At 34.3% G+C, this 7007-nt stretch overlaps 1 long non-coding RNA gene across 2 annotated transcripts; it reads left to right on the forward strand.

Annotated features, from left to right (window-relative positions):
• Window positions 1-4124: 4124 nt before the first annotated feature.
• Window positions 4125-6721, forward strand: LOC110927898. 2 transcript variants are annotated; one of them, XR_004889951.1, is made up of 5 exons: window positions 4125-4368; window positions 5309-5928; window positions 6132-6209; window positions 6291-6399; window positions 6488-6721. It is a non-coding gene; the product is annotated as an uncharacterized LOC110927898 (long non-coding RNA). The 2 variants fall into 2 exon arrangements; XR_002585987.2 differs by having other exon boundaries at window positions 5825-5928.
• The last annotated feature ends 286 nt before the right edge of the window (window positions 6722-7007 follow it).

A 7007-nucleotide genomic window follows, 5' to 3' on the forward strand; every position in this document is an offset into this window, starting at 1 on the left:
ACCTGAGTCCTTGTCTGTTTTGTGTCCCGATCTCGGTTTGCTTACCCGGTTGGATTCTGCACAACCAGGTTTGTTCGTATCACAAGGATTAGGTTACTAGATCCTCCACTAGTGGACCTACAGAAGATGGATCTTTTGGATAAACGTAGAAAGGAAGTAAGCCTCGAGCTTGTATTTATAAGGGGCATGGTTGGTGGGTGAGGAATGAAGGAGAGATACTACAGCTAGTGACAGACTGTGGGATTGTTAGTTTCTCAAAACCACATCCAGGTGTTAGTCATATCGAGTAATGTGCATCATATTATTTAAATACCATTACAGTACTACATGCCCTTTAGATGGTTTTAGTTGATAGGTGTGAAAACACATATACGAGTTTCATCTTTAATATTCTTCCTAACAAATAAATTAATGTGTTTTGCATTTAAATATCAATCATTTACTAACAATCCTATTACACCTATTTTCTTTTACACCTAAATACCACCTAATTACCTGAATTTGCAAAGATTTGAATCAACACGCATTTGTGTGGCCAATCACCTTGCCACTAGACATCACTACAACAAAAATGGCTTTTTAGGACCTTTTTTGTGGGACGCTTGTAAAAGAGGGTCCTAAAAAACTATTTAATAGGACTAATGAACTTTTGGGGTCCTTTTATAATATACTCTACTAAACCGGTGTCCTAAAAAACTATTTAATAGGATGGATGATTTTTTAGGGTCCTATTATCATATAATTTAATAGGACACTTAAAACGTAGATCCTAATAATGTACTTTATAGGACATTTAATTGTTAGTGTCCCATTATGTGGTACTGTATTAGGACACTTAATCATTTAAGATCCTATTATAACATAACTTAATAGGACACGTTGTAGTTAAGTCATAAATGTTCAGTGTTATAGGACCCTTTCCAGTCGAAGTCATATTAAAACTTAACTTAATAGTACACTTGACATTTGGGTCTTATAACTTTAAACTTTATAGGACGCTTAATCATTATCGTGTTATTATAATACTCCGTAATAGGACACTTGATATTTGAGTCATAAAACATTAGTTTTATAGGACGCTTATTCGCTAGAGTTTTATTATAATATAACTTAAAAAGACACTTAACACTTGGGTCTTATAAATTTAACCTTTATAGGACGCTTAATCATTATGGTGTTATTATAATACACAGTAATAGGACACTTGATATTTGAGTCGTAAAACATAAGTTTTATAGGACGTTTATTCGCGAGAGTTTTATAATAACACTGGGTTATTGACCCGTGAGTGGTGGTGGTGGTGAGTAGTGGTGGTGGCCGGTGGTGGTGGTCGGTGAGTGGTGGTGGTGAGTGGTGGTTGTGGTAGGGTGGTGGTGAGTAGTGGTGGCTGGTGGTGGTGGTGAGTGGTGGCCGGCGGTGGTGGTGGCCGGTAGTGGTGGTCACTACTAGAAAATAAGGCTGATGCAACTTTTTAGATGCAACTCTTTTCAATTGTGTTGCATTTGACTCTAATGCAACTTCGTTCGATATATGGATTACATTATAAGATCTAATGCAACCATTTCCATAAAAGGTTGCAAACTTTTATTGAAAATGCAACCTTTTTACTTAAAAGCTACGAATTTTACTACAAATTGCGACATTTTCTTAAAAAGTTGCAAATTTTATTGAAATTTGTAAAACTTTTGTTATAATGGTTGCATTGTTAAAAATCTGATGCAACTCTTTTTTTAAAAGGTTGTGTAATTCAATGAAAACGAAAAGAATAGTAAAGAAAGATTTGAGTTGTAAATAGTATAAGAAAACTTCAATTATTGTGTTGGTGATATGTGATATTTGTAAACTATATTTCTTTTTATAACAAAATAAATGATAGGATTAATGTAGGAATACCTAAAATTTGAAAATAAAGGATGAGTTATTGGTAATTAAAAAATTGTATTTGTCCCGACTATTTTGGGAGAGATGCGTAAATAGGAACCATTGGGCTAAGAAGACCGTTTTTGTATTTGTATTTTCACATATTTAAATTTAATTATAAAGTTCCAACCTAATCAACTTATACATATTCAAAAGCTTAGGATCAATGATCAAAGCTAACGATGATGAAGTCATGAAGACACGAGTGGTGAAAGCATGAGGGGAAATATTAATAAGTTTTGAAAAAGAGACAAATTTTACAAATAAGTTTGGAGGAAATTTTGGGTTAGTGGGAAAACGACTTATTTTGGAGGGAATTTTGGGAAGGAGGGGAAGTAATAAGTCCAAAGATTGATAAAATTATGACTCGAAATCGATTTAACTTAGAGAGGGAATTTTCAATTTTGAACATTTACATCAACTTGAGAGGGACTTTTAATTTTGAACATTTACTAAAATATTTTAATATGGAATAGTAAAAGAAGGGTAGAATAAATAGGTTTTAAAAATCATTTATTCAAAATTTGCCACCAATCACGCCCAATAACGCCGGTTCCCCACCCCCCGGGAAATTTTGGAATACTAAGTTCATTCGTAGTGGGCGTGGGCGTAGATTTTTTAAAATTTGCCACCAATCACGCCCAATAACGCTGGTTCCCCTTGGGCGTTATTTTTGAAAAAAACCTCTCCAGCGTGATTTAAAACACGCCCTGCCCCCCTTTCTTTGTTCAGTCACCTTCCATCTTCCTATTTTTTTTCTAATAAGATTTTTTATGGTTTTTGTTTTACTTAATTATATTACATCTCAGTTAACATAATGCCACACATCCCCACTACACCCCTTTTGTAAGAATGCCCAATAATGCCCCATTGCTAACTGCGCTGCCACATGGCGCGAAACGACCTAGGGTGGCATTATTCACCCCAACGACTACGCATGGTCTAACCACTACTTATAAGTGGAAAGTTAAGTGTGTTTGCTTACAACAACTCTTCTAAGGGCATGTTTGGCTAAGCTTTTTGAACCAACTTATTGACTTATTAGTTTTTTTAAAAAGTTAATAAGGAAATTTTGTGTTTAGTAAATCTAAAAGAACTTTTCAAAATGACTTTTTGTATAGGAGAAAAAGTAATTTTTGAGAACTTAGGATGTTATGACGTTTTGAACAAACTTATTGACTTATTAGCTTTTAATCATTTTGCATCAATAAACTAAGCCAAACACTTTTTAAAAAGCAACTTATTGACTTATTGGTTTTTCCCATCCTATAAACTAATCCAAACACTTAATAAAAAGTCATAAGTCAATAAGTCTTTTTTCACCAAAAGTCCTTTTTAGGTAAAATAAGCTTAGGCAAACATGCCCTAAGTTTCTTTTTAGAAAACCTTTCTATTTAACAAATTCAAGATTAAATATAACCTGAATCGATAGAAGGGTCAAAATTGTCACATCCGGATTTTCATTAATTGAACATACCTAGTGTAACGTTTACGTCTTGGAGGAGAATGGTATATTGGGCTGTAATGATATGATCTCGCCATGAGGGTGAACAAGAGTAACACGCACGAAAGACCCTAATGAACTTAAGGGCAGCCCTTGTCATAAATATAATACTTGCATCAATAGAAGTTTAATACAAAATATATACACATTTTTTAATTTTTGTTACTATTTTCATGAAGCACTATGTATATGTGTTCTTATGTGGATCACACAATTCTCAACATGATTCTTAAATGAACGTGCCTCTATGCAACAAAATATATTAACATCATTTGTGCAAATAATAACCTGACTAGAACCCGATAATTTTATAGAAACCAATACACAACCTCAACCCAAAAATCGTGTATGACACATGAACTGAACACGACACAAATGTGTGGGGGTTAATCTGAACACAACCGTAACCCCAACCCACCGTATGTTACGCCAGAGAGTTATGCTCTTGTGGTGGCACAACGACTGTCAAGTGACAGCCGCCAGTATGGTTTCCTGGGGGAACACCTAAGCCAAACTCTGAAGTCAGCGTAGACCCGGTTAAGACAACATAGTCTGGTCGGAGTAAGACAACGAGGCTCTCCAATTTAGAGAGTGTGTAGTCTAATACAAAACAGTCATCGTTAAAAAAAAAGCCCAATTAATTTTGTTTTCCCCCTAAAATGAAATTATTTCCCTCCCAAGATCTCGTTTCCCCCAAACAAAAAATAATTCTCACTCCCCTTACCCAAATTTTTGTCCCAAATTCATAGATCTCAACATCGGCGCCTCTCTCTCACTCTTAACCCTAAATCGCCCCACCTCTCCAATATCGTTTCATCACCAATCTCCTTCCTCTACACAAACGCTATGGACGAAGATGAGCAAGAGGAACCGTAATGGTGATGATTGTCGACGGTGGTTTTCAATGATGATTCTCCAATCGTCTTCCATGGTTATTCTTGAAGGTGGGGGTTTTCTAGTTATTAATAAATTCATTTAAACATCAGTTTAGTGTATATGTTTACAAGATTGTATTTTGTTTCTTCAATGTAGTTTTAAACTATGTATAGGAAGTTCTTAACGTCTTGTTTATTTGACCATAAAGCCCCTAGTTTTGAGCAAATTGGGACTTGCTTTCACCCTATGCCTACAAATCTTTTTTTCATCAGCGGTATATACGTACTTTCTTCAAGATTCACTTGTATTAATGTTAGGCTTGTACTATTTGAGGCTAATTACTAGTATATGTGTCCTTATATCTGTTTTGGGTAACACACTTTATATGCATTCACAGAGGCACTTAAACTTTCAAAATATTTTTAATGGCAATCTTCAAAGTTAACCGGTTTTCATGCACCATGCCAGCGATAGATTAGCTTTACATCAGAAAAGAAAAAAGTGTATCTTGTCAAAATTGTCGGCTAGGTGATCATTTTGTTCAGTAGTAGCTAGTAGCTGGATCAAATTGCCTTGAATTAAGTTTTTGAAAGTTTAACCCGTTTTAGAAGTATGTGAAAGTTAGTTACCTTTTTACATGTGGAGGTAAAGATACTAGTACACAAATCAAACCAAGTCGGCTGGCTATGTTTATGGAATTTCACCACTTGCACGATTTATAAGTTCTATTTCACGGTTTGTTAAAACTATAACTCACAGGTGGCTCTGCATTTTATATATATATTTTTTTAATTTCATTAATGAATATGAATATTATTTGGTCTTTGATTTTAAGTAGTTGCTAATTAATGAAGCCACTTTGTAGATTTGACCTTATGAAATCTGTTTTTGTGTGTTCAGCTTGTTTTTAACTCAATTGTCCTGATGCTAACGCTAACAATCTGTAATTGAGTAACATCTTCTAGTACTTGACATACGTAAGTCTGTTTATTGTTGAGTTTTACGCAGGTTTGTTCGTGTATGATAAGTGTCACATATGTCTTTGGTTTCTGCCCATAGTGATGCGTGGCTATTTTATGTCGGATTTTAATTTGGTGCCAAAGTTGGTTCTTAACGCCAAACAATCTTTGAGGAACGGCGCTGCGGGAACGAAGCACTTGGAGCCTTGGGGAACTTTAGCAAAACTAGGGCTTTTAATTGGTGGTGGAACGCTGAACGCCAGAGTCTCATGGAGGAATGCAACTTCGGCCATGGAAAAGATGAATCAACCAAGGGCTTTGGAAACCAACTAAGATAAAACACTGGTTTGATTATATATAGGTGTATTCTGACATCGCGCTTGTAGAAATTTCGCCATCAAACCCGTAGAATCCTTTAAGTCTGGAAAATTTCCGAACCCGTAGGAAAAAAAATTTTGACTACGCCCCTGATTAGAATCACTAATTTCTTTTCATTGTTCTATTAAATTTGTTCTTAAATTTTCCAGTTTCTATCACTATTAATAGCATAATTTTTTTTTTGTAGGAAAGAAAGTATTGTTCGTTGCTTTGCTTGGGGTTTGGATACTACTTAAAAAATCATATGCATGAGAGGTTAAATCCAGATGGTGACAAACCTTCTGCTACAATGTAAATGAAACTTAAAATTTTATGTATTATAATTGTATAGATTGCACAACTTTTAATACCTTGGTTCCTTTTCTTGAATTAGTGGTAAATTTGTCGTTTTAGTTGCATGAATCTGGTTTTTGGTTTTACTGATACCATACCAACTCAAACTAAATATATGTATATAAGTTTGGACGTTTCAGCGGATTTTGTATTTTTTGCAGGTATGCAGGTATGCAACAGCTAGTGGACGCTCGGATGGTCTGTTTTTACGATGTGGTGGAAGAGACGCCTCTGGCACGGTATGGGTTATCATTTAAATATACACTTAGCAATATTATTGATTAATTTTAGATATTATAATTTTAGTTTCAACCTTTAAGATATGAAGTTATGCTCTAAGATATCAACTACTTGCTTTAACTACTAATAAGCGGTACTGAAAAAGCCACACAATCTTTGGTTGAATAGCTTAAACCAACGTTAAAAGAGGTTAGGTTGCCTTTTATTAATTGCTCTTACATCTTTAATAACTATAGTTACAAGAGCTAATCGTTTAACATTAATCGTAAAATTTCAGGTTGAATACAATGAGTTGGTTGATGTCGCACCAGTAAGTGTAGGAAGAAATATGATGTGGGAATATGATTGCTAAGAGAGAATTAACATGGGGATCATTACACATAAAGATTGCAAAAGAGTTTCATGAAGGCAATGAAGTCTTGAGTTTTTATTATAACATTTGTTAGTTTTATTCAAACATTAGAGTTAGTTTGCTACTTTTTAGACATTAGTTTGTAAACGTATGAATGTTCCGAAGATGATCTAACTTTTATTTGAACTAATGATGTTATGATTTCTACATTTTATGGCTCTATTTTTGTTTTAGATTGTTAATAAATAATAATTTTAATTAATTAATATTAATATTAAAAACAACTAAAAATGCATTAATTTGATGTGATTTTTGTGGCAAAAATTATCTGCCACTAAAGGTTGTAGTGGCAGATAAAAAGTGCCGCTAAAAGGCTAAACGCTTGTAGTGGTGGATTAAAAAGTGCCACTAAAAGGCTTTAGTGACACGACTTCTAGTGGCACTT

This window comes from Helianthus annuus, chromosome 3 (genome assembly GCF_002127325.2).
Source record: "Helianthus annuus cultivar XRQ/B chromosome 3, HanXRQr2.0-SUNRISE, whole genome shotgun sequence".
In the NCBI taxonomy this organism is placed as follows: domain Eukaryota; kingdom Viridiplantae; phylum Streptophyta; class Magnoliopsida; order Asterales; family Asteraceae; genus Helianthus; species Helianthus annuus.